Below are 5,187 nucleotides of genomic sequence, written 5' to 3' on the forward strand. Positions count from 1 at the left end.
GGGCTGACCAGCTGATGCATAGGATGTCGATTTCGAAAAACGGTCTCGTAGTGCTCATCAGCTAATCCATCGGAAGTCGATTTAAAAAAAACGGCCTCGTAGTACTGACCGGCTAATCCGTCGGAGGTCGATTTTGAAAAACGGCCTCGTAGGGCTCACCAGCTGATCCGCCGGACGTCGATTTTGAAAAACGGCTTCGGAGGATCTTATATGTATAGATTAGCATTTCATACATACAGTTAAAATTTCATGGAATTTGGAGAGAATTTTTTTTAAATTTTTTGTAACAATGCCATTTTTTGGTTATAATGTATGGTTTGATTAGCATTTCATACATACAGTTAAAATTTCATGGAATTTGGAGAGATTTTTTTTTTATTTTTTGTTACAATGCCATTTTTTGGTCATAATGTATGGCCAAAAAAACAAAATTAAAAAATTTTTGTCTCAGAATTGCATGAAATTTTGGCTATATGGTTTGATTAGCATTTCATACATATAGTTAAAATTTCATGGAATTTGGAGAGAATTTTTTTAAATTTTTTGTAACAATGCCATTTTTTGGTCATAATGTATGGCAAAAAAAGTAAAATGAAAAATTTTTTGTCTCAGAATTGCATGAAATTTTGGCTATATGGTTTGATTAGCATTTCATACATACAGTTAAAATTTCATGGAATTTGGAGAGATTTTTTTTTAAATTTTTTGTAACAATGCCATTTTTTGGTCATAATGTATGGCCAAAAAAGTAAAATTAAAAATTTTTTGTCTCAGAATTGCATGAAATTTTGGCTATATGGTTTGATTAGCATTTCATACATACAGTTAAAATTTCATGGAATTTGGAGATATTTTTTTTAATTTTTGGTACAATGCCATTTTTTGGTCATAATGTATGGCCAAAAAAGTAAAATTAAAAATTTTTTGTCTCAGAATTGCATGAAATTTTGGCTATATGGTTTGATTAGCATTTCATACATACAGTTAAAATTTCATGGAATTTGGAGAGAATCTTTTTAAAATTTTTGTAACTATGCCATTTTTTGGTCATAATGTATGGCCAAAAAAGTAAAATTAAAAATTTTTTGTCTCAGAATTGCATGAAATTTTGGCTATATGGTTTGATTAGCATTTCATACATACAGTTAAAATTTCATGGAATTTGGAGAGAATTTTTTTTAAATTTTGTGTAACAATGTCATTTTAGTCATAATGTATGGCAAAAAAAGTAAAATGAAAAATTTTTTGTCTCAGAATTGCATGAAATTTTGGCTATATGGTTTGATTAGCATTTCATACATACAGTTAAAATTTCATGGAATTTGGAGAGAATTTTTTTTAAATTTTGTGTAACAATGCCATTTTTTGGTCATAATGTATGGCCAAAAAAGTAAAATGAAAAATTTTTTGTCTCAGAATTGCATGAAATTTTGGCTATATGGTTTGATTAGCATTTCATACATACAGTTAAAGTTTCATGGAATTTGGAGAGAATTTTTTTTACATTTTTTGTAACAATGCCATTTTTTGGTCATAATGTATGGCCAAAAAAGTAAAATTAAAAATTTTTTATCTCAGAATTGCATGAAATTTTGGCTATATGGTTTGATTAGCATTTCATACATACAGTTAAAGTTTCATGGAATTTGGAGAGAATTTTTTTTACATTTTTTGTAACAATGCCATTTTTTGGTCATAATGTATGGCCAAAAAAGTAAAATTAAAAATTTTTTGTCTCAGAATTGCATGAAATTTTTTCGCTATATGGTTTCATACATACAGTTAAAATTTCATGGAAATTTAAGAGAATTTTTTGTCTCAGAATTGCATGAAATTTTGGCTATATGGTTTGATACAGTTAAAATTTCATGGAATTTGGAGAGAATTTTTTTTTAATTTTTGTTACAATGCCATTTTTTGGTCATAATGTATGGCCAAAAAAGTAAAATTAAAAAATTTTTGTCTCAGAATTGCATGAAATTTTTTCTATATATGGTTTCATACATACAGTTAAAATTTCATGGAATTTGAAGAGAATTTTTTTTACATTTTTTGTAACAAGGGCTGATCTGTCGGAAGTCGATTTACAAAAAGGCCTCATACGGCTGGCCAGCTGATCCGTCTGAGGTCGATTTTGAAACACGGCCTCGTAGGGCTGACCAGCTGATGCATAGGATGTCGATTTCGAAAAACGGTCTCGTAGTGCTCATCAGCTAATCCATCGGAAGTCGATTTAAAAAAAACGGCCTCGTAGTACTGACCGGCTAATCCGTCGGAGGTCGATTTTGAAAAACGGCCTCGTAGGGCTCACCAGCTGATCCGCCGGACGTCGATTTTGAAAAACGGCTTCGGAGGATCTTATATGTATAGATTAGCATTTCATACATACAGTTAAAATTTCATGGAATTTGGAGAGAATTTTTTTTAAATTTTTTGTAACAATGCCATTTTTTGGTTATAATGTATGGTTTGATTAGCATTTCATACATACAGTTAAAATTTCATGGAATTTGGAGAGATTTTTTTTTTTATTTTTTGTTACAATGCCATTTTTTGGTCATAATGTATGGCCAAAAAAACAAAATTAAAAAATTTTTGTCTCAGAATTGCATGAAATTTTGGCTATATGGTTTGATTAGCATTTCATACATATAGTTAAAATTTCATGGAATTTGGAGAGAATTTTTTTTAAATTTTTTGTAACAATGCCATTTTTTGGTCATAATGTATGGCCAAAAAAGTAAAATGAAAAATTTTTTGTCTCAGAATTGCATGAAATTTTGGCTATATGGTTTGATTAGCATTTCATACATACAGTTAAAATTTCATGGAATTTGGAGAGATTTTTTTTTAAATTTTTTGTAACAATGCCATTTTTTGGTCATAATGTATGGCCAAAAAAGTAAAATTAAAAATTTTTTGTCTCAGAATTGCATGAAATTTTGGCTATATGGTTTGATTAGTATTTCATACATACAGTTAAAATTTCATGGAATTTGGAGAGAATTTTTTGCATGAAATTTTGGCTATATGGTTTGATTAGCATTTCATACATACAGTTAAAATTTCATGGAATTTGGAGAGAATTTTTTTTAAATTTTGTGTAACAATGCTATTTTTTGGTCGTAATGTATGGCCAAAAAAGTAAAATGAAAAATTTTTTGTCTCAGAATTGCATGAAATTTTGGCTATATGGTTTGATTAGCATTTCATACATACAGTTAAAATTTCATGGAATTTGGAGAGAATCTTTTTAAAATTTTTGTAACAATGCCATTTTTTGGTCATAAAGTATGGCCAAAAAAGTAAAATTAAAAATTTTTTGTCTCAGAATTGCATGAAATTTTGGCTATATGGTTTGATTAGCATTTCATACATACAGTTAAAATTTCATGGAATTTGGAGAGAATTTTTTTTTTAATTTTTTGTAACAATGCCATCATAATGTATGGCCAAAAAAGTAAAATTAAAAATTTTTGGTCTCAGAATTACATGAAATTTTGGCTATATGATTTGATTAGCATTTCATACATACAGTTAAAATTTCATGGAATTTGGAGAGAATTTTTTTTGTAACAATGCCATTTTTTGGTCATAATGTATGGCCAAAAAAGTAAAATTAAAAATTTTTTGTCTTAGAATTGCATGAAATTTTGGCTATATGGTTTGGTTAGCATTTCATACATAAAGTTAAAATTTCATGGAATTTGGAGAGAATTTTTTTTAAATTTTTTGTAACAATGCCATTTTTTGGTCATAATGTATGGCCAAAAAAGTAAAATTAAAAATTTTTTGTCTCAGAATTGCATGAAATTTTTTCTAGATATGGTTTCATACATACAGTTAAAATTTCATGGAATTTGAAGAGAATTTTTTGTCTCAGAATTGCATGAAATTTTGGCTATATGGTTTGATTAGCATTTCATACATACAGTTAAAATTTCATGGAATTTGGAGAGAATTTTTTTTAAATTTTTTGTAACAAGGGCTGATCTGTCGGAAGTCGATTTACAAAAAGGCCTCATAGGGCTGGCCAGCTGATCCGTCTGAGGTCGATTTTGAAACACGGCCTCGTAGGGCTGACCAGCTGATGCGTAGGATGTCGATTTCGAAAAACGGTCTCGTAGTGCTCACCAGCTAATCCATCGGAAGTCGATTTTAAAAAAACGGCCTCGTAGTACTGACCGGCTAATCCGTCGGAGGTCGATTTTGAAAAACGGCCTCGTAGGGCTCACCAGCTGATCCGCCGGACGTCGATTTTGAAAAACGGCTTCGGAGGATCTTATATGTATAGATTAGCATTTCATACATACAGTTAAAATTTCATGGAATTTGGAGAGAATTTTTTTTAAATTTTTTGTAACAATGCCATTTTTTGGTTATAATGTATGGTTTGATTAGCATTTCATACATACAGTTAAAATTTCATGGAATTTGGAGAGATTTTTTTTTTATTTTTTGTTACAATGCCATTTTTTGGTCATAATGTATGGCCAAAAAAACAAAATTAAAAAATTTTTGTCTCAGAATTGCATGAAATTTTGGCTATATGGTTTGATTAGCATTTCATACATATAGTTAAAATTTCATGGAATTTGGAGAGAATTTTTTTTAAATTTTTTGTAACAATGCCATTTTTTGGTCATAATGTATGGCCAAAAAAGTAAAATGAAAAATTTTTTGTCTCAGAATTGCATGAAATTTTGGCTATATGGTTTGATTAGCATTTCATACATACAGGTAAAATTTCATTGAATTTGGAGAGAATTTTTTTTAAATTTTTTTTAACAATGCCATTTTTTGGTCATAATGTATGGCCAAAAAAGTAAAATTAAAAATTTTTTGTCTCAGAATTGCATGAAATTTTGGCTATATGGTTTGATTAGTATTTCATACATACAGTTAAAATTTCATGGAATTTGGAGAGAATTTTTTGCATGAAATTTTGGCTATATGGTTTGATTAGCATTTCATACATACAGTTAAAATTTCATGGAATTTGGAGAGAATTTTTTTTAAATTTTGTGTAACAATGCTATTTTTTGGTCGTAATGTATGGCCAAAAAAGTAAAATGAAAAATTTTTTGTCTCAGAATTGCATGAAATTTTGGCTATATGGTTTGATTAGCATTTCATACATACAGTTAAAATTTCATGGAATTTGGAGAGAATCTTTTTAAAATTTTT

This window comes from Bradysia coprophila, unplaced genomic scaffold (genome assembly GCF_014529535.1).
Source record: "Bradysia coprophila strain Holo2 unplaced genomic scaffold, BU_Bcop_v1 contig_472, whole genome shotgun sequence".
Lineage (NCBI taxonomy): Eukaryota > Metazoa > Arthropoda > Insecta > Diptera > Sciaridae > Bradysia > Bradysia coprophila.